At 34.7% G+C, this 24,785-nt stretch overlaps 1 non-coding gene across 1 annotated transcript; it reads right to left on the bottom strand.

Annotated features, from left to right (window-relative positions):
- Positions 1 to 11,083: 11,083 nt before the first annotated feature.
- LOC128286978 (small nucleolar RNA R71) lies at positions 11,084 to 11,190 on the bottom strand. Its single transcript, XR_008277678.1, has one exon. It is a non-coding gene; the product is annotated as a small nucleolar RNA R71 (small nucleolar RNA).
- Positions 11,191 to 24,785: the final 13,595 nt, after the last annotated feature.

Genomic DNA, 24,785 nt, shown 5'->3' with positions numbered 1-24,785 from the left:
CAACATGCACTTTGAGCTGAAATTGAATCAACTTTAAGGGATGATTGTGATTATCCCATATATCAGAGAAATAATGAATACTGTAATGACCTGAAATTCACGGGCATCGGAAAAGTGAGTTATAGGGCCTCCGTCTTAGTGAAATAAGTTCGAAAATAATTATTTAAAATATTTATGAGCCTAGTGGTGTGTCTAATTAGGATCTAATTAAGTGAATTTAGCTTAATTTAGAGTAAGTAATAAAAAGGATTAAATTGAATAAAGGGTAAAAGTTTAATTATAAAGCAATAGAAAATAAAAAGGATTAAAATGGCAATTAAGCCATTGACTACAAATGAGGTGGCATATTGGTGAAATAAAATCAAAGATTTTTTAGGTTTTATATATTATAATGATTATTATTATGGTTTTATATTAGATTGTTATGATTATTTAATTGATAATATATTATAAATAAATTAAATAGAAGACAATTGTATGGTAATAAAATATACATGTGTAAGAATTGTATGGGTACATTTGTAATTTAAATATTTAATTACTTATAATTTAAGTATAAAAATATTTTATAATTATTAATTGTATTAATTAAATCATGAGATTTTTATTTAATAAGCAAATTAGATAATGACATTTGTAATAATATAAATATGTACACTTGTTATATAATTATTAATTTACTTAATATTAAAGTAAAAAATATTTTAATATATTATATTAATATTATATTATGTTAATAAAATAATAAAGTATAAAAGAATTAAAGAAATAAAGAAACAAAAGGGAATAGAAACAGAGTTGAAAACGGGAAGCAGGGGAGAAAAAGAGAAAGAAAAAGGGAAAGAAAAATAAAAGAGAAAACTAAGGATTTGAAGCTTGGAGTTAATTTGGTAAGTCAATTAAGTCCTTTTTAGTTAATTTTGATGTTTTAGGAGCTTTGAAACAAGATTTTGATGAAATTAAGTTGATAGTTCAAGAGTTCATATGTTTCCAAGTAGGGTTCATGTTGGAAAAATTATGGAATTAGGGATTTAATTGAATGAATTCTAAGTTAGAATTGATTAAGGGATTAAATTGTAAACTAGGCTATAAGTTTTATGTTGTAGGGACTAAAGTGAAGAAATTTCGAAATTAGGGAAATATGCTGGAAATTTTATAGTTAAATATAAGTTTAGACAAAATTTGAATAGAAAAAGAGAGTGAATTGGATTAAGAAAATAATTAAGTTTAGTTAGGATTAAATTGGGAATAAGGTAGGAGTTGTTTAGAAATTTAATTATTTATTGTAATTAATGCTGTAAATAATAATGTAAATTACTATTATTTTCAGTAGCCAACAAAGAACCGGAAGCATCAGCATCGAAAGGAAAGGAGAAAGTCATCGAGGACTAAAACGGGAAAATTACGGTGTGTATTACTATTATTCAAATTTTAATTATTATTGATTGCTGAAATTTTAATTGTTATGTATGGTAAATAAGACTTGAGGTAAGTATGTGAAATCGATATGAATATTGAGTGAAAATGAAAGTGATATAAATTGAATCAAATTGAATTGAATAAGTGAATTATGGAATATGTGATTATTTGAAAAGTGTATTGATTGAAAATAAATAAATTGTGACAAATGTATGGTGTTGATGGTATACACTTGTGTGAAAATTAATTTGTATATGAATTAAGATAATAGATATTTGAATTGAATGAGTATTGAAAATTTTGTGTAAATGAAATTGAAATTAGAAAAAAAAAATAATACCTTATTAACTTGTCGACTAGATTCGATACAAATGGCATGCCATTGGATTTGTGATGTGATGAAGAGATTGTAGTTCGGCCGAGAGGATGTTTCATTATTATATACTTGGTTTATCCAAATAGGCATTTAATGCCTTATTGGTGTGTTTGGGAGGACATATTATACCGGTGTGTTATGGAGGATTTACAATATTCCGGGTGTGTTTGGGTTGGACATTCTGGTGTGTTTGGATGGAATCTGCGTATCTGTCATAGTCCGAGCTTTGTTAATAGGGTAAATAATTGAAATGAAATTTTGAAAATGAGATTATTTGTTTTAGCACTATTGAAAAGTATGAGAAAGAATGTATGAACTAAATTATGAATTGAGTTAGTATGAGAAAAATAAATTATGAATTTAAGATTTATGAAGTAAAAGAATTTTATATAAAAGTAGTTTAAATAATTATAAAATTTATGGTTGATGTTTGTAATTTATTAATGTTAAATAGTCTTGATTTATAGTAATACCACTGAGTATATCCATACTCAATGTCAGTTGTTTCCGTCTTGCGAGTTAGTAGAAGTCAAGTGTCCCTCTCGACATCCGAACAATCCAGACTCCAACACAAACTTGGTGATGTATATTTTCTTTTGGGTAAAGGTGGCATGTACATAGGTGTTATTTAGTCACTTGAATATGTATATTACTTTGAGTAGTGAAGGATGAATTATAAAATTTAGATGGTTAAATGAAATGGTAAGGAAAGTACATGATATTTTGATACATGAACATTAAGTTGTTAAATGAATGAAGTTTTTAATCAATTTTGAATGATGCTATGATAGTTATTAAATTAAAATTTTGTTAATAATATAAATATTAGTATATGAATGTGAAATATTGGTGTTGGTTGTTTTGGTTTGAATTTGCGGGAGGTTTAGGTAAAATAAGCGAAATCTTTGAAATTTTTATAAAAAAAAATTGGAATACTCGAACAAGTCCCGTTCTACTTTTAATACGTGTTTGAACTTGAGAGTTCAAGATAGGGACTTAATTATTATATTATACTATGAAAGTTATATTAATTGTAAATTATTCGTAAGTTGTACGATATGTCCAGTAATGCCTCATAACCTCGTTCAGGTAACGGTTTGGGGTTAGGGGGTGTTACAAATACTGTGTTAAAAGATTTTTTAGTGTGGGCTCATATCTCACGATTTATTTTCGAAATAATAACTAGGCTAAAGCTAAAAAAAAAATTAGTTAAGCATGAAACTAATCATGCTCTGTTGATTTATGGGAAGGAATTTAATGGTGATGATGGAGGATGAGAAGGAGGGAGGACTTAGGGAGCAATTGAACCAATAGTGTAAGAAATAAGGAAAATAAAATGAAATAGTAAATTGCTCACAAAGTTGCTACAGACGCAAGAAAGAGAAAAGGAATAAATTGTTTTTATTCAATTTTGAGTGTATTTTTCAAAGCCACAATATAAGGTATTTATATACATTTCATATGCTAAATTTAGTCTAATTCATCTAACAACCCACTAAGTATAGATTGCAAATTAATATGAGCACTAGTCAAAAGTGATGATTTATCATCTTACAAATTTAATTATTCATAAGCATTATTCAAATTAAAAGTGATGATTTATCATCCAATGAATACATCTCTATGGGATAGGTTTCTCTCAAGGAGTATGTCCAATATGAAGGGTTGTGGCTCTTCAAATTGTATTCATTGAATGCATATAAGTAGAGACATTATGGTGCTCACAAAGATATAATTACAATCAATCTTATTTTCAAAAACTAGAGTAATAGTTAGGGAATTCCTCGATTTTGCTAATCAAAGGAAATTCAAAACTTCGTTGTATCTCGGGAGGACCTTTGTCTTAACCCTCTAGCAACTTTGTATGGGGGCAAATAGTTCTCTTTGAAAAGTGTCACTCATGCCTTGAAGTCTATTATTTATTTCCATACAAGTCTCCGGTTCTATCGTCTCCACTCAAATTTTTCAGCACTCACCATATAAAATCAGATTTTATATTAGATTTTTTTTCTAAATATAGCCTTTACAAAGTGAAATAAAAAATCTAATTAGCCATAAATTTCCCAAAATTTCAATTCGGCCCTTTTTTATTGTTTGTGCTTCAATTTAGCTCAATTTGCTTGTTAACTTGAATTTTTATACTCCAACTGTGTACCTGATAAAGTTAAATAAAATTACAAATTCAATAGTAAAATTACCGAAATTGGGTGTGTTAAACATATAAATTCAACTTATTATAAAAAGTTTCAGATTTTGCTATTAGTGATTTATGTTATAAGGATATAACACATATTTATTTTTATAACTCCTTTCTTTTCAACTTTTCTCAATATAATCTATAACTTACATACATACATCTATTTAAAGATATATATATTACATGAGTAAGTAAGATTTGATTTACTCGAAAAAATAAATAATTTAATTTTAAATTAATTATATTCAAAATTTTAAGCTAATTAAAATAAGTAATTTAGGTTATTAAGTTTGAGTTGAGTTGAATTTTATAATTGGAATAACTTGATAACTAATATATTAGTGTAAATACCTCTTTAGTCCTTGTCAATTTTGAAAATGAACAAATTAGTCTCTTTCAACAAAAATTCAAAAATAATAAAAATAATTTTAAAATTTAAAATTTTCTTAAAAGATCTAAAGAATATATAAAAAGTTAATTTTTTAAAAAAATTCCAAAAAATTCAAACAAGTAAATTACCAACTCAAGTTTATGTCATACTCTTATTTTGGTGTAAAAGAATTTTAAATATATATGATTTTAAATTTATGTATTCTAACATGAAATTAGTTATATTGTAACAAATATTTTAATTTGGCATATTTAACGTTTTTAATTTAGCTTGAATAAATTCATTCGATTCGACTCAATTTGAATTTCATTTCAGTCGTCTGAACTCGAAAAAATTTTAAATTGAGTTAAATGATAAAATAGGACTTGTTAACTCGACTAACTCGTAAATTTTTTAATAGATTTGGTCCAATGCTCACCTTTAAAATTATATTATAATATATTCAAATGTTATGAGTCATAACTCTTCTGATATAATGCAGGTTATCAATGGATGTTAATTAGCTACCTCCTAAAACTCCTAGTGTTGAAAGTTTTTTACCACCTTCATCATGCAACTTGACAACATATGTTCCAACACCAGATAGTGCCTCAGGATGAAGCTATGAAAGTATACCCATGTAGCTTGTAGTTATAGTTATTAGTTGTAATGACTTGTCGGATTCATGTGGTTTCAAACCCAACTAAGGATTTCTAAGGATCATCAATGAAAAACGTATTAGTCTAATGATATTCATATTTCATAAAATATGAAAGAAACAAAATGAAAGGAGACGACCTGGAAGTTGAAACTTTGAGTTTCTTTCGTAGTTTCATTAGATCATAAAACGGAATAACATCACATAACATGTTTAAATAATTTTTTTCATTTAAATTCTTTAAAATTTTAAATTAATAAAAATATAATTATAATTTAATTTCGAGTCTTACAAAATTTTCTGCCTTTGTCGATGATGCGAAGGAATAGCTGTCCATCAATTGAGCGTAACCAATATCAAGTCGGTGCAATTATTGTGGGTATTTCGCTACATTGAAAAAAGGTCAAATATGGTATATCAATTGAGTTTAAGTTCAATTGAAATCAGTAATAAAAAGTGTGAGTTTGAATATGTTTTTTTATTATATATTTTACTTTAATTTAAGAGATTAAAAGAGTCATGGAAGAAGAAGTAAATAATAAAGAGTCATGGTAGAAGTAAGTAATGTGTAAAAAAAACCTAAGGAACTACCAAATGAAAATGAGTTTTACATCATTTAAGTGTCATGAACCAATTTTACATAATTTGTGCATGCAGTTTTGAATGAATTAATATATCAGTTAAATTAGAATTTTTTTTCTGTATTAACTCGACTATCTTGTATTTCATTTGTATGAGTAACAATTTCAGCCAAAAGGGAAAAATATGTTTTTTTTCTCCAAATTAAGGTTGATGAACATCAAATCACACAAACAATTTAAGCAAAAATTTTATATCACTAAAGCTTTATTGAAGTTGGCCTGCATGCAACAGATAAAGCAACCAAGGAGCAGACCATGCAACATAAGTTACGGGGATGAAGTATGAAGAAGCAGATCAAGCCGCACTTACAGCACATGAAGTATGCATGCAGCTGTTGAAGCACAATACTGTTATTGTATTTCATTCCGTTTCGTTACCTTAAATATTGTTTTGTAATTTAGTCAGATTTGAACTAAGTAGGTGACATATTTGATATAATTAGGTGCTGATAGATTGATAAATCAATATACCTATGTGTGCAAGCAATTTTTTTTAAGTTCCAATGTTACTTAGTGGTATTAGGTAATGTTAGGTGACAATTTGCTTTGCTTTGACCAGCTAAATGTCTGGTATATATATTGGCTTTTAGCCTTCATTCATGTTAATGAAAATTCATTAGAATTTCATCCAAAAATACTCTCTCTTTTATTTGCTTTCATTTTTGTTCCTTAAGCCCGATTCTGTTCATTTGCTCAAAATCTCCTGACTTGAATTTCAAGTTTTCTTCATTCTTTATTTGGATTTATTACGTTGTTGCTTAAGTTCCTGACTGAGCTTCATACTTCCTCCGGATAATATGTTAAAAAACACAACAATTGGTATCTAGAGCCAAATTATTAGCGGACCTGTTACTTTTTCATTCCTTAAAACCATGTCTTCCTCAAGTTTTTCACCAGCTGCACCACCAGTCTTTAATGGAGAGGGCTACCACATTTGGATAGTGAAAATGAAGACCTACCTGCAGGCTTTCGATTTGTAGGAGGTTGTCAACTCAGATGTTGAACCAACACCTCTTAGAGCCAATCCAACAGTGACTCAAATGAGGCAGCATTCTGATGAAAGAACCAAAAGGCAGAAAGCCATGTCATGCATCATGAACAGTGTGTCTGATGTGATTTTCACAAGAATCATGGCTTGTGAGTCACCAAAGCAGGCCTGGGATAAGTTGAAGGAGGGGTTCTAAGGGACTAAAAGAACAAGACAGAAACAACTACTAAATTTGAGAAGAGATTTTGAAAACTTGATGATAAAGGAGGAAGAAACGGTGAAGCAATACTCAGATAGAATCATGGCTGTGGTAAACAGCATAAGGCTACTTGGAGAATAGTTTAGTGAAGTAAGAATTGTGGAGAAGGTGATCTCAACCTTTGTTGAAAGGTATGAGGCAAAGATATCATCCCTTGAAGACTCAAGATATCTGACTAGCTTCTCATTAACAGAGCTGATTAATGCCCTTTATGCTCAAGAGAAAGGAGAGCTAGTAGGTTGGAAAAGCATCAATAAGGTACCTTCCAAGCCAAAAGCAGACCAGCCTCAAACTCCTCTATATACAAAGGGAAGAAAACCTGGTCAGACAAGCCAAAGTCAGATGGTGCAAGAAGATATCCACCTTGCCCACACTGTATAAGGCTAAGTTTTCCGGGTGAAGTATGTTGGTTCAGACCTGATGTGCAATGCAAATTTTGCAAAAAGATAGGCCATGCTGAAAAGGTCTGCAAAACCAAAGGCAAGCAGAGACAAAAACAATTTCAACAGCGAAGAGCTGAAGCTCGAGTGGCAGAAGAAGGCAGTGATTAAGAAGAGCAAGTTTTTGCAGTCTCTTGCTCAGCTGTAAAAGAAGAAACCACAAAGGGATAGCTGATAGACAGTAGTTGCACAAATCATATGACTCATGATGCTGCTATTTTCAAGTCAATAGACAGAAGTTTCAAACAAAGGTGAAGGTTGGAAATGGACACTTCATCAAAGTAGAAGGCAAATGAGATGTGCTGATTGACACTCTTATAGGTACTAAACTTATTTCAAATGTCCTGTTAGTGCTTGAAATTGATAGAAACCTGCTCAGTATAGCTCAGTTCCTAGAAAAGGTCTACTCTGTGGTGTTCAAAGACAAGGAATGCCAGATCAGTGATCCAAGTGGATCCAAGCTCATGTCAGTAGCCATAGCTGACATAAGCTTTGTTGTAGACTGGAGCAAGGGCTCAGACAGTGCCTACACAGCTGTTCAAGATGAATCCAAGCTGTGGCATAAAAGACTTGGCCATGTCAACTACAACTCAATGACTCAACTAACCAAATAAGATTTGGTTGAAAACTTCACTAACTTAGTTGAAAAAGAAGAAGTTTGTGGAGTATGTCAGCTAGGAAAATAAGCTAGACTACCATTTCCTACAAACAAAGGCTGGAAAGCTTCTAAAAGACTGCAACTTGTACATACTAATGTGTGTGGTCCAATGAAGACTCAATCTCTAAATGACAGTAGGTATTTCATCTTATTCATTGATGATTACTCGAGATATTACTAGATTTATTTTTTAAAATAGAAATCAAAAGTGGCTTCAATATTCTGGAAGTTCAAGGCTGCAGCAGAAACTGAAACAGGTTGCAAGTTGAAGACATTAAGGTCTGATAATGGGATTGAGTACACTTCATCAGGGTTTCAAAGGTTTTGTGATGAAGCAGGCATCAAGCATCAGCTTACCTGCGCTTATACACCTCAACAGAATGGTGTAAGTGAAAGAAAGAATAGAAGCCTGATGGATAAGGCCAGGTGCCTAATGTTTGAAAGAGATTTGCCTAAGACATTTTGGGAAGAAGTAGTTAACACTGCTGTTTACCTCCAAAATAGGATCCCAACCAAGGCTTTGGCTTAGAAAACTCCGTTTATGGCATGGTTTGGGTTCAAACCATCACTAGCTCACCTAAGAGTCTTTGGATGCATTTGCTATGCTCATGTTCCAGCAGTAAAAATAGACAAGCTAGCCATGAAGGCTCAACCTGGCATCCTGGTGGGCTATAGCATTGTCAAGAAGGGCTACAGAATCCTGGATCCTTCATGCAACAAAGTGCTTGCGAGCAGAGATGTAGTGTTCGATGAGAAATCAGCCTGAAATTGAGAGAAGAATGAACCAGAGGTAGTCTCTGAAGATTTTGCAACAAATCAAGCTGAAGCTGATCAAGATGGTCTTGAAATGGACGTTGATCATGAACCAGTTAGGGGCACTAGACCATTGGCTGAGATTTATGAAAGAGCTTAAGTGGCTACTGTTGAACCATGCAGCTTTGAAGAGGTTGAAGCTCATCAAGGCTGGAAATAGGCAATGGCTGATGAAATCAGCATGATTGAGAAGAATCAAACCTGGTAGCTGATAAACCGTAATTTATACATATTTTTACCCCATGTTTAACGCATTTTATGGATGATTTTCCATTAGAATTGGTGAATTCGATGCTCCTAATGCTTTAATTTCATGTTTTACACTTAGAAGAGCATAGGAGAGCGAAAGGAATGAGAAACGGGCCAAAAACGGAGAAAATGGGCCAAAGTACAAAATCAACACGGTCTGGACCTCTTCACACGGGCAGACCACACGGCCATGTCAATTTGGCAGGCTCGAGCAAGGCCTGAAGTAATCGCACACGGGCGTGTCACACGGGCGTTTCCCTGCAGAGCCCAAGTTGAGTCCAATTCGGAAAAGGCTAATTTTGAGTGCTTTTAGGCATTCCAAAGCTTATAACTACACCTTAGAGGAGGAAGAAAAGGAGTGAGGGAGTAGGGGGTAAGGAATTACTCCAAGAAAGCCGATTGATTCATTTCAGAAGCTGGATTCATCATCAAGACTGAAGATCTCTCCTCAATTCCCCTTCAGGAGTTTTGAGTTTTCTTTATGTTTTGTATTCTTTATTATTCTGAGATGTTTTCTTATTTAGTTATGAACTAAATCCCCTAAATACCTAAGGGGAATGAAACCTAAGATGAATCTTGTTATTATTTCCTAAATCGTATGATAAATATCTAACTTGTTCTTAATTATATGTTCTTAAATCTTGTTTTGATATCCCAAAATACTGATTCAAGATAACCTCTTATTCAAAGGAGGAATAGACCTTGTCTAAGAGTACATTTTTCATAATTACGCGGAGTTGATTGCGCGCCTAGACATAGGCTGACAAGATTTTGCTGGATTAAAGTGAAACCTAATAAAGGGATCCATAGATCGAGTTAATGCAACCCTAGAGTGTTAATTAGAGAAAAGTCTCGGTTATTCAATCTAGGGATTAGACGTTATTAGTCTTGAATAGGGATAATAGCATAACTTAGGGATCTCTACGGAACAAGTTAAATGAATAAATCGTCCGATTCGGAGCCAGAATGACAAGTACAGTCTAGGTGGATTTTTCCTTAGCTATTGTCTTCATTCAATCGATTTTCCAAAAGCAATTCCCCAATTCTATTCTATGTGCATTCTTAGTTTAGATAATTAGTTAATTAAAACAAAACCTCTTTATTCTTAGGCCAGATAATAAAAAGACAGTCATTACTAGTACTTTTAGTTCTTTTGGGTTCGACAATCCGGTCTTGCTAAAACTATACTACTGTTCGATAGGTACACTTGCCTACATCGCGATAATAGTTAGTTCAAGAACGAGTAATTATAAATATTTAAAACCTATCACGAAATCACGCGATCAAGTTTTTGGCGCCGTTGCCGGGGAACTAAGATATTAGGAACACTCAATTTTTATTACTTTAGCTATTTATTTTTCTTACAATTTAATTTAATTTTATTATTATTATTATTATTTATTAATTTACTTTTTCCTTCTCTTGGCAGGTTTTTATAGTTTATGACTAGAAGAAACCTGTCAGGACCATTACTTTTTGACTAAGAAATCGATCATACAGTTCGCAAAAATCAAAAAGAAATAAGACGAAGGTTAAGATACACAGAGAACGAGCAAGAAGACGAAACTCAACCCCCAACCGAAGAGATGGCTGAAAACCAAGGCAATCAGCTACCTCCTGCAATTGCGTTTAATCAAAATCCTGCTCCACGCACTATGTATGATTATGCTAAACCTTCTTTAACAGGAACTGAATTGAGCATAGTTAGACCTGTTGTAGCTGCAAATACTTTTGAATTAAAACCTAACACTATTCAAATGATACAACAATTTGTTCAGTTTGATGGTTTGCAGGATGAGGATCCCAACGCTCATTTAGCCAACTTCTTAGAACTATGCGATACATTTAAAATTAAAGGTGTTTCTGATGATGCCATTCGTTTTCGGTTATTCCCTTTTTCATTGAAGAGCAAAGCTAAACAGTGGTTGAACTCGTTACCACGAGGGTCAATTACTACTTGGGAACAAATGACCAAAAAATTTTTACTAAAATATTTTCCGCCAGCTAAAATGGCTAAATTACGTAATGATATCTCTTCTTTTGTGCAAATGGATTTAGAAACACTCTACGATGCATGGGAGAGATACAAGGACCTTTTGAGAAGGTTCCCTCACCATGGGTTACCGCTTTCGCTCCAAGTACAAACATTCCACAATGGTCTGAATCCTTCGACTCGACAAATGGTTGATGCAGCTGCTGGCGGAACCATCAATAATAAAACACCTGAAGATGCCTATAAGTTTATTGAGGAGATTTCACTGAATAACTATCAGTAGCAAGTCATGAGGACAAAGCCAACGAAAATAGCCAGCGATTATAAAGTCGATTCGGTCATCATGCTCTCTAATCAGGTAGGACTCTTAAATAAAAAGATTGATGGTCTTAAATAAAAAGATTGATGGTTTTCTTAGTTCTTCACAGGTTCACCCAGTAATGCAGTGCAAAGCAAGTGGAGGTGGAACAAGCCATTCGGAATACCAACCTTATGGCCACAACATGGATAACGAGCAATTAAACTACATGGGTAATAATCTTCAACCTCAAAACAATCCATATAGTAACACTTACAATGCAGGTTGGAGGAACCACCCCAATTTCTCGTGGAGCGTTCAAGGAAATCAAAGACCACAACCACCTCCAGGCTACCAACAACCACCCTACCAACAAAAAAAGAAGCCGAACCTTGAAGAGATACTTTCAAAGTTTATATCGGTGTCAGAAACTCATTTTTAGAACACTGAGACAGCACTTAAAAATCAACAAGCGTCGATCTAAGGGCTTGAAACTCAGATAGGTCAACTTTCCAAATTAATCTCTGAATGACCACAAGGTAGCTTGCCAAGTAATACTGAACCCAACCCAAGGGAATAGCTCAACGCAATTAATATTCAAGATGAAGAAGGAGTTGTTGAGCCTGAACCAGAACCGAGGCAAGAAACTATAGTAAGCAAAGGTCAAAGTGAGGTAGATAACAATTAAAAAAAAATAGTGAATGTCGAATATAAACCTCGTGTGCCATACCCCAACACGACAAGGAAAGACTGCTCAGATGAACAATTTGGTAAATTCTTTAAACTCTTAAAAAATTACATATTAACTTACCATTTATTGAAGCTCTATCGCAGATGCCAAACGCAATGAAATTTTTAAAAGAGCTTTTAGAAAATAAGCGGAAGTTGGACGAGGCATCGCATGTGGAGCTAAACGCAGTGTTCTCAGCTATTCTAAAAAATAAGCTACCGAACAAACTAAAAGATCTAGGGAGTTTTACAATTCCTTACTTAATTGGTAGTTTAGATGTTAATAATGCATTAGCTGATTTAGAGGCTAGTATCAACGTCATGCCTTATAAAATGTTTAAGCAACTAGGTCTTGGGAAACCTAAACAGACTAGAATGAGCATTCAACAAGCAGATAAAACTATAAGATTTCCTAGGTGTATTATTGAAGATGTGCTAGTCAAAATCGATAAATTTATATTTCCCGTTGACTTCATTGTTTTAGACATAGAGGAGGATAGCAACACCCATTTAATTTTACGAAGGCCTTTTTTAGCAACTACTAAAACAATTATTGATGTTGGCACAGGTGAGCTCACGCTTCGCGTAGGAGACGAAACACTCACCCTTCAAGCTCGCAATTCTGACAACACATCAGAAATTGAAGGTGATCGTTTAACCTATTCTCTTAAAACTGACCATATGATACAACCCACTTTTCAGAAGATATGTCTGAAGGAAGTACATGAGCTACTCTCAAACAATAGTAAAGGATCTATTCATGAAGAATGAAGGCTGCAAATAAAGGAGCTAGATGAATGGTGAACACATAAATTGAGAACACATGATAAATTGAAACTACGCCAGAATGAGCTTGATACCTCTCCAAATCAACTTATAGTTGGAGATAAAGTCTTCTTAAATGCCGCAGATCCCCACATTGTCACTACCACACCGAATGAAGAAATCCCTCTTACGGTACTCAGCATTTTTCCATTCGATACGGTGGAGGTGAGTCATCCTAAGTTCGACACTTTTAAGGTAAAAAACACCCGTTTAAAACCTTATTTTAAGATTGATAGCAGGAATGAGGAATATAAACTCTTCGAACCACCATGATCATTCAACGGAGAGGTAAGTCGAGCTTAGACTGTATTAACTTCTTTTAAAATTTAGTCTTCAACACCTAACTTACTAACGGAGCTCTTAAATACAGGTTTTCCACAGAGACACGACCAAGCACACGGGCGTGCTTATGGTCCTGTGAAAACAAGGCAAGGAATTCCCCAAACACGGGCTACGATAAAACACCACGGTTGTGCGAAATGGCCGTGGTCAAGCCTGCCAAAACTACATGGGTGTGTCACACGCCCTGTGGAAGACCCAAGGTTGAAACTGAGACACTAGCACGGGCGTGCGACACGCCCGTGTCTAACACCCGTGGTCAAACCTGTTAGATTGACACGGCCGTGGGGATTACCCACACGGGCGTGGGAGAAGCGAACAACGCTAGACATGACCGTGCGACACGACCATGTGCACCCACACGCCCAAGGAACACGGGCATGTACTAAATATCAAACGCGCCCAAATTCAAAATTCGCGAATCACTCGGGCTAAAATTGGGGAACACGGGCGTGTACCCTGGCCGTGTGGCCCAAAATCTATAAATACCCTGCACTATTCACTTTCTTCCCCATTCAAAAACCCTAACCCTAGCCGTTGCAACTCTACACGGCCTCGCTGCCACGCCCGTGCGCCGCTTCCCACTCTATTTTTTACGCTCAATCTCTCCCCTCTAGCGTTTGTTTACTCCTTTCACTTCTATTTTACTTATTTCTAATGCTTAGTATCAACATAATCTTCATATATGTTGAACTATTCTTCATTTTTCTCATTATTCTATCATTTAATTTGCATTCTTAGGTTAGTCATGACATTTCTATGCTTCTTCTCATGCTATTACCATGTCAATGTCTATCATTTAATTTGCATTCCTAGGTTAGTTATCATAAATTTCATGTTAAATTGAGATTAGAAAAACCTCATACCCATTACATTTCTATTCTCATTCTTATTGTTATTTTGGTTGAGTTTGCTTCATATTAGTAATCTTGGCTAAAATAGTTACTTCAAATTCATGACTTTTTACTTCTTCGAATTCGTTTACCTATTATTATTATTCTTTATATAACAGACTTTTAATGTTGTCTTCACGAGGAAAGAAGGCTGCTGTCCCTGCTTCCAAGAAACGGAAGGAAACTTCAACTTCTGCGGTTCTAACTGTGGAAATTCGTCACCCCCTCCTTCAGTTTCCTCGAGGGCCCCACGAAGAACTTTTCCAAATAATTCAGGCTCGACCTTTAATTACGGGATGTTGCATTGACTGGGCTGCCGTAGAACAAGTTCAGTTGGTTGATGCGATTCAGGCCCTCTTAACCACCGACCCTTGGGAGTTGTTCTTTGGGATCATCGAACCAACATACCTCGAGCTCACGATGGAACTATGCTCAACATTTCATCTCCAGACCGTAATGACAACTATGATGATCCCGGCACGGTGCAATTTTGCCTAGGCGGATTAGTCCGCCAGCTCAGCGTCCTAGAATTTGGTACGGCATAGGGTTTATATACGGAGGAGTTCAAGGAAGAGAATGACTTAGATGCTTTCACTCGCCACATACATTTCTCTCTCTCGAAGTGCTAGCACACTTTGGCCCCTGACGCAACCTCCTACAATCCTAGCCGCTCCAAGGCATCAGTTCTCCCACCATCCTTGAGGTACCTACACGTTATTTTGGCTCACACAATTACAAGGAGGCGAGAGAGTACTGGCGTCATTAACACTCACGATGCCTACTTTTTATGGTGTATGTCGCACGGGCACGTCATCGACCTTGCCTATTTCATTGCCCTCGGGATTCAGCACCAGATGGAGCGGCATAGGAAGAGGGTCATCTCCATTGGCCCCTATGTGGCTCGACTGGCGTGACACTTCGGGCTCTTCAACACCGCGGCCCAAGAATCATCCCTCACCCTCATCGGCCAAATGTCTCCACAAGGCATCTCAAGCATGCTTAGCATTAGGATGATCGAGAGGTGCCGAGGAACCTACCCTCCCCAGTATCGTCTCGCCCAATCTACCGAGGAGGAGGCCTACGAGGACATTCCTGATGATGTCCTCCCAAAGCACGAGGACCCACCGACTCAGCCACCACCACCCTCTCGTCTAGTTCATGCGGCGGCTTCATATGCTGACATCTCTTAGCGCCTCACTAGATTCAAGCAGCAGTGTTTTCAATGATTTGACAACATTGATGCTACTCTACAGCAGATTTGTCAGCACCTCCACATCTCATCGCCAGTCCCACCTCGCGAACCATCCAGTGATGAAGATGTTTAAAACATTTATTTATTATTTTATGTTTTTAATTTTTATTAAAACTACTTGTTATTTTTATTAGGTTTTAGAAATTTTATTTTTAATTATTAATTTTGGTTATTTCTTTTTGAGTAATTATTCTTCCTAATATCCCCTAAAAATTTCCTGATGTTATTACAGTTATATAGAGCTCTTAAGCTCATCATCACATAGGAACTAAAACTCCACCGAGAAAGGTTCTCCACGACTGCCATGTCCTGCTCTCCCACGACCATAGTTACCACTAGAGATAATATCCTTTTGGCGCAGGACTTATGGCCTAATGAACCTCTACGACCGTCGGAGTATCCTCCTCCACTCTCGAACCGATTACTCTCCAGAACTCCAGTTCGAGGAATTCATCATACAGGAAGTTTCACTTCTCTCTCTATCTTCTTTTTATACTCTAATATCTATCTTTGTACATTGAGGGCAATGTACATCTTAAGTGTGGGGGGTATTTATTTCATTATCAGAAAAATCCCTGAATGACTGCCTTGTTCTCTTGAAAAGCTCTCATATCATATTTAGGATAAATTTTGATTGATTTATGATTTCGATTGATATATCTTGAATTAAAACATAGGCATTTATGCATTGATTTTTTAAACCTCAAGACATTAGAGAATCAAGCATGATAAGTTGATTTTTAAGAATTTAAATCTTAGGTTGTTTCCCCAAAGTTTTGGTATTACTTTGAGTTGGGATTCATAAGTTTTACACATCAAAAAGCCATAATTTTTGTGAGATTTTTGAGCCTTTTGAGCATCTATTAATTCTTTCATGCTCACTTTTATTATTGCTTTGAGTGCGTCAGTATTGAACTATTATTCTAGAACTTGCTTGATTATGCATGTCAAGACCACACCATTTGATTTGATATGTCAAAATGATTAAGGCACTTAGGATTAACTCACTCATGCTATGAAAAGCCTACCTCCACAATTAACCCCTAGTGAACCCCCTTGAACCTAACAAGCCATTTCTTGTATTACCATTAATATTAACCTTTAACCCATTATTGTTGAAATCCCTTAAATTAATTTAAGCCCCATTTTTGTCGAGATTTGAATTGAAATAGTTGCTTAGCTATGTTTTATTCTACTTTGTAAGTTAACTTGTTCTTAAAAAAAAAGTATACATATTAGTAATTTCATAATCTGAAAAGAAGGCCTGTTGTACGTAAGTGTTGATCAACCCTTTTTCTAGTTAGGCAATTTTTCAATTCAATCTTGATTCTAACCCTTTCTTTCAGCTTGTGACCACACCCCTTAACCAAACCTCATTACGACCCTCTAAAAACCTTTTGATTGATGTATCATTTTAAATTGTAGTGGTGGAGATTTTATTTTCATGCAAGCTTATGGTAATGAATTTTCATTATTGACTATAGAGTGCTTCATTTATTGTCCTTAAACACCTCGAGTGATTTGAGTGAATCTTTAGTGAGGATGTGAAACTCTATGATATTCTGAATCACAGTTAATTACTTAAATGAGGAGAGACATTTATGTTTGCCTAATTAAATACTCAACTTGGAATGTTTGAAACTTTTATGTTCTTTTAGTTGAATTCTCAATGTATGATTACCTATGGATTATTTTGAGATATTATCGATAGAAATTATAAGTTGAGAAGAATTTATTTTGATTATGAGTTGAGAATTTTGCTTGAGGACAAGCAAATGCTTAAGTGTGGGGGTATTTGACAAACCGTAATTTATACATATTTTTACCCCATGTTTAACGCATTTTATGGATGATTTTCCATTAGATTTGGTGAATTCGATGCTCCTAATGCTTTAATTTCATGTTTTACACTTAGGAGAGCATAGGAGAGCGAAAGAAATGAGAAACGGGCCAAAAACGGAGAAAATGGGCCAAAGTACGAAATCAACACGGCTTGGACCTCCTCACATGGGTAGACCACAAGGTCGTGTCAATTTGGCAGGCTCGAGCACGGCCTGAAGTAATCGCACACGGGCGTGTTACACGGGCGTGTCCCTGCCGAGCCCAAGTTGAGTCCAATTCGGAAAAGGCTAATTTTGAGGGCTTTTAGGCATTCCAAAGCCTATAAATACACCCTAGAGGAGGAAGAAAAGGAGGGAGGGAGTAGGGGGGTAAGGAATTACTCCAAGAAAGCCGATTGATTCATCTCAGAAGCCGAATTCATCATCAAGACTGAAGATCTCTCCTCAATTCCCCTTCAGGAGTTTTGGGTTTTCTTTATGTTTTGTATTCTTTATTATTCTGAGATGTTTTCTTATTTAGTTATGAACTAAATTCCCTAAATACCTAAGAGGAATGAAACCTAAGAAAAATCTTGTTATTATTTTCTGAATCGTATGATAAATATTTAACTTATTCTTAATTATGTGTTCTTAATTCTTGTTTTGATATCCCAGAATACTGATTCAAGATAAGCTCTTATTCAGAGGAGGAATAGACCTTGTCTAAGAGTACATTTGTCATAATTAAGTGGAGTTGATTGCGCGCCTAGACATAGGGTGACAAGATTTTGCCGGATTAGGGTGAAACCTAATAAGGGGATCCATAGATCGAGTTAATGCAACCCTAGAGTGTTAAGTAGAGAAAAGTCTCAGTTATTCAATCTAGGGATTAGACGTTATTAGTCTTGAATAGGGATAATAACATAACTTAGGGATCTCTACGGAACAAGTTAAATGAATAAATCGTCTGATTCGAAGCCAGAATAACAAGTATAGTCTAGGTGGATTTTTCCTTAGCTATTGTCTTCATTCAATCGATTTTCCCAAAAGCAATTCCCCAATTCTATTCTCTGTGCGTTCTTAGTTTAGATAATTAGTTAATTAAAACAAAACCTCTTTATTCTTATGCCAGATAATAAAAAGACAATCATTACTAGTACTTTTAGTTCCTTTGGGTTCGACAATCCGGTCTTGCTAAAACTATACTACTGTTATAGGTACACTTGCCTACATCGCGATAATAGTTGGTTCAAGAATGAGTAATTATAAATATTTAAAACCTATCATGAAATCACGCGATCAATAGCCAGTTGAGAGACCAGCAAACAAGAAAGTCATTGGGGTGAAATGGGTGTTTCGAGCCAAACACAATGCTGATGGATCCTTTAACAAACTAAAAGCAAGGCTGGTTGTGTAACACCCCTAACCCGTATCCGTTGCCAGACTAGGGTTATGAGGCATTACCGGACATATCAAAACATTTCGTAACCATTTCACAATTTAAAAGTCATACATCATCATATCATAGTCAAATATAACATAAAGTCCCTTTCAAAGGTCAACGAGACCATAAAACATGTATTAGAAAGAGGTCGGGACAAAATCGAACACATACAAAATTTTTCCAAAACTTAACACTTTTTTTCTAAGTTACAAAGGTCATATGCCCGTGTAAACAGGCTCTGTGCCTTGCACAGCGTTAGACACGCCTGTGTGTCTAGGCCATGGCAAAACAGGGCATATATACTGACTTGTCCACATGGCCATAAGACACACCCGTGTGTCTAGCCCGTGCTCAAAACTAACTTAAATTTGTAGGGCTACCCCAGGGGACACACGGCCGTGTAACATGATCGTGTGTAGCACACGGCTGAGACACACGCCCGTGTCTTTGCCTGTGTGAACAAAAATAGGTCATTTGCAAAGCCAATTTGCCACCCATTTGGGTTCTCCCCACAAGTCCAAAATCAAGCATCATATATACAACATTTTTAGCCAAAATCAACTCCAAACATGTATCAATTAATCCATAATATCATTTGTATCAATTAATCCATAATATCATCAACCAACTCATTCTCTATACCAAAACATACTAAAATCACATGTTAAACATTACCAAATTCTCAACTATGAACATACCAAAATGACCATATCACTTGGCCATATATATATATATATATATATATATATATATATATCTCAAATCAAAATAAACCATATCAAAACTAGTCTATACATGCCACATAACCAAAACTTAGAGATTTTATTTACCGAAGCAATAACCGGATAGTGTGATAACGTCTCCTACAACTTCTAACCCGAGTAGGTCTCTGAAACTCTATATACATAGGAAGAACACACAGAGTAAGCTTTGAAAGCTTAGTAAGCCATAAGCTAATAAATCATTTCAATGATATTTATAAACCAATATCACTAAATCGAATTTAACAAATCTCAATCACATATACATTCATTGTACCCGTAAATTCATATAACCACATTAAATAACTTTATTTATCTTATTTATCAATGAACATATAACTATGCTTTCAAATTCGAATAACATCCGTTCACTCAATCAATAAATCAAGCTCGCACATATTCATTACATCGCCAACCAAACCATGGTCATTTATTACAAGTCATACATAAAGTAGTATCAACTTCTTTACAAACACTTCCAAACTCGAACATCCATAATTCCCTTATTCACATAAACCAAATTCGCATACATGAATCATATAGCCAACTAAGATCGACTTTATGTTACTAATTATATATCAAATACAAAGCATACACCAACTCAACCATTTTAATTTCATTATCTGATCAAGTTTTTGAACCAAACAGTCATACCTCAAAACCATGTTTCATGTTTCATAAATCTCATGTCCGAAACGTAGGACCACAATTCCATATAACGAGTATATATAACACATTATTCATTTATATACATTCATATCATTTGTTGTCATATGTTTCACATATGGTCATATGATACATACTCACCTTTCATCTCTAAATTTCATAAACAAATCACACGTACCTGAATCGGATACAATTTCACATAGTTATTCATTTCTCGGAATGCCCTTTGAATCGTTCGGAATCAATAAGGATACTCGGATAGCTCATAAGCTCGTATAATGCCAACGCCCCAGACATGGTCTTACATGTAATCAAATATCGATGCCACTGTCCCAGACAGGGTCTTACACGAAATCAAATACGATGCCAATGTCCCAGACATGGTCTTACACGTAAATCACAAATCGATGCCAACGTCCCAGACTTGGTCTTACACGATAACACATATCGAAATCCTATGTCATGGCATATGTATCGTAACTATTCCTATGGTTCGTACGGGGCCTTTCAGACGTTGTCACATTATCAGAACTTTCTCAAGTTCACATATTCAATTAATCCATGGTCAGAACAAATTCTCCCAAGCTCGATTCAATTCGGCATCACATATATATTTCTTTACAATTCAATTCAGCATATATAATGCACATACATTTCAATTTAACAACATTTACTTACTTATGAACTTACCTCGTACTAACACTAACGAACCGGACAACTATTTGATAATTTTCGATATTCCCCGATCCAAATCCGATTTCCTCATTTCTTAATCTAATTTAATGCAATTTCGACTTATTTAATCATATATTCAATCAAATTCATACAAAAACACATAAATTGGCTAATTACACTTTTTCCCCTAACATTTCACATTATCACAATTTAGTCCCTAATTTAAAACAACACAAATTATTCAAAATTTCATTATGCCCATGTTAGGCCGAATTCACCTTGGGTCCCTAACAGCCCATTAATTTCATTTATTACACATTTTGACCCCTCAGATTACAAAATTTTCAATTTAGTCCTTAATACACATTTTTATCAAAAATCACTTAATTAAACATGAAAATCAAGCATCAAGGATTTATTCTTCATCATCAAACAACAATTTCATCACATTATCAACAATGGAAAATCTCAAATTCATCATCAATTTTGAAAATTAAAGCAAAGGCCAGCTAGTACAAGAAGCAATGATTTCAAAAATGTAAAAATTATCAAAAATCGAACAAAAACGAACCTTTAATTTAGCTTCCAAAGGTGCTGAACTAAAAACAACCTCCATGGCTTTCTTTTTCTCCACATTCGACCATTAAAGATGAAAATGCATGTGATTTTTTTATGTTTTATTTTATTTATTTCATAATAATATATTATTTACCTTTTTAACCTTTGTAAATTAATATGAAAACCTTATAATATAATCCCATAACCATCCATCCCATGGTATAATGGCCAAATTTCACTTTAAGGACCCCACATTATAAAAGCCATAGTAATGTAGCACTTTAACAATTAGCTAGCCACTTTTACAATATATGCGATTAAGTCCATTTATAAATTTAAGCAACCAATCGGTAAAATTAATTCACGAAAATTTCATACATGCATTCTAACATGCTGTAAACACATAGAATATAATTAAAATATTTTTCTAACTTGAATTCATGGTCCCGAAACTACTGTTCTGACTAGGGTCTAAACCGGGCTGTTACAGGTTGTAAAAGGGTTCAACCAAAAGTATGGCATTACCTACTTTGAGACCTTTGCACCAGCAGCTAGGCTTGACACCATAAGGTTGCTAGTTGCCTTAGCTACACAGATGCAATGGAAAATCCATCAGCTCGATGTGAAGTTAGCCTTCCTCAATGGTTTTCTTGATAAGGAGATCTATGTTGAGCAGCTTAAAGGTTTCAAAGCTGTTGGTGAAGAGGACAAGGCGTACAAACTGAAGAAAGCCTTGTATGGCTTAAAACAAGCACCAAGAGCTTGGTATAGCAAGATTGATGGCTACCTAGCTAGCCTTGAATTTGAAAGAAGCATTAGTGAACCTACCTTGTATATGAAGAAGCAAGGTAGTAAAACTCAACTGATAGTGTCTCTATATGTTGATGACATGCTATGTAACAGCCCGGTTTAGACCCTAGTCGGAACAGTGGTTTCGGGACCACAAATATAAGGTCAGAAAAATATTTTAACATTATTTTTCGTGTTTATAATATGTGAATTGATATATGTGAAAGTTTCGTATGAAAATTTAATTGTTTGTGTACTCAATTTGATAAAAGAACTTAATCGCGTAAATTATAAAAGTTGTAGGTTATATGTTAAGTGTGCCTATTTGCTATGTCTTTTTAACTGTGAGGTCCTTATGTTGTAAATTGACCATGGTAAGTGGGATTGGTCATAAATGACCTTAAAATAGATGAATTATAATGTTTTAAACAAAGGCAAAATTGGAAATTAATATTAATATGTGTTATAATAAAAGAAAACAATCAGCCAAAATTATAAAAAGAAAAAGAAGAAGAAGAAAATTCAAGTTTAGGGTTTATCTAGGAGATTTGGTGATTAAGGTATGTTTTGAGCTTGGTTTTTGATGATTTTTACGTTTTTGAGATCGTTGCTTAGTAATCTATCAAGCCTATGCCCTAATTTTTGAATTGTTTGATGATTTTGAAAGATTCCATTGATGAATTCATGTGTTTTATGATATTTAATGATGAATTATGAAAGCTTAGTGCTTGATATACATGTTTTGTAAAGTGATTTTGAGTAACAATGCATATTAGGGATTTAATTTAGAAAAGTGTAAATTCAAGGGTTGAATTGTGAAATAAATGAAAGTTTTGGGATCCTAGAGGTCTTTATGATATTCAGCTATACATGGGTTCATTGAAATCATATGTATTTTGTGTTTTTTGTGAAATAGGGACTAAAATGTTAAAATGAGAAAATATGAGGGTTAATTTGTAAAATGCCCTAAATATGTGTTTATGGATTAAATTGAATGATTTTTTTAAATAAAAGGGTTAATTTTGAATACATATAGATTAAAAAAAGAGGAATTCGGACTTAGACCGATGGAAGTCGAAGGTTATTGAGTAAACGGTCCGAATCATCAATTCCAAGTACGAGGTAAGTTTGTACTTGATAAATGATGTTATAGTTATGTTTTAATGCTTTGATAATGCATAAATTGTATAGATATTTGATTACAGTTTGAGCATGATGATAATCGACTATGTTCGGCGCTAAGTGTGCGGTTCGAAATTAACTTCGGCTACAAATGGCACTAAATGTGCAAGTTGGAATAGCTTCGACTATATGAGGCACTAAGTGTGCGATACCTAGATAGCTTCAGTTTATTGAAATGGCACTAAGTGTGCAAGATTGTTACGGTTTTGACAAATCATTGATGCACTAAGTGTACGAATTCTTGAAGCATGGAAAGACTTTCGAATGAATTAATTATTTGAACAAGAGGTGAGAATGAAATGAATAAATACGGGAAAGTTCAGGTATGTTCGATACCTATGTGGTAGATGATATTATGTGTATGAAGCTTGACGAATTCGTATGAACATATTAAATGAGATAGAATGGAATTGATGGATGAATTGTGAATTACTAAGTGTTTATTAGTTGATGTTTCGTGTATTATAAACTGTTGATTATTTATGGTACGAACTTACTAAGTTTTAAAGCTTACTATGTGAAATGTTCTCTGTTTTACAGCGTTACAAAGCTAGCTCGGACCTGGGGATCGTCAGTGACATCAATCACAGTATCAGACATCTATTTTGGTATTAATTTGAGAGTTGTATTTATGGTATATGGCATGTATAGGCTTGAAGTATTTTGGTATGTTTTGTGATGTGAATATCTAGCCATGAGATTTGGCTTGTAAATGTTGGTATATATAGCCTTTTAAGTTGGCCTAAATGGAGTGTTTGATAGGTAAGTCATACGATGTATTTGATGTTCATGTGATGGTTTGAATATGGAATATAGAATTGGCAAGTTTTGTGGTAGGAAGTATGTGATAAAATGATGAGTTTATGTATTTTAAACTTATGTAAGTTGTATTGATTTTGGTACATTGACTAGGCATGTTCTGGTTGTGAAATTGAGTAAGGAATTGAATGGTATTTGAACGGCATGAAATATATACAAAATGGTTGAATTGGATGCCAATGAATGTATGCAAATAATGCTAAAATGTTGTGAGTTTTGAGTGCTTGAGATAGGTGGGAAATGTGGCTTAAACCAAGCCTAATTTCACCCCACACAGTTGAGCACACGGGCGTGTGTCTCGGCCGTAATAATTTAGCTATTAAGTCAGTCTCAAGCACGGCCTAGACACACAGGCATGTCTGGTGGCCGTGTGAGGCACACAGCCTTGATACATGGGCGTGTGTGGCCATTTCGAAGGGTACACGGGCTAGACACACGGGCGTGTGGTCGGCCATGTGACCCAAGTCAGTTTCAACCATGGCTAAGGCACACGGACATGTCTTATGGCCGTGTGGACAAGTCAATATGTATGCCCTATTTTGCCATGGCCTAGACAGACGGGTGTGTCTAATGCCATGTGAGGCACACGGCCTGTTCACACGAGCGTGTGACCTTTATAACTTAGAAAAATGTTTAAGTTTTGAAAAAATTTGTATGAGCTCGGTTTAGTCTTG

The sequence above is a fragment of the Gossypium arboreum genome, chromosome 13 (genome assembly GCF_025698485.1).
Source record: "Gossypium arboreum isolate Shixiya-1 chromosome 13, ASM2569848v2, whole genome shotgun sequence".
NCBI lineage: Eukaryota > Viridiplantae > Streptophyta > Magnoliopsida > Malvales > Malvaceae > Gossypium > Gossypium arboreum.
The sequence above is the reverse complement of the archived record's forward strand: the minus strand, read 5'-3'. Positions and strand labels throughout refer to the sequence as shown.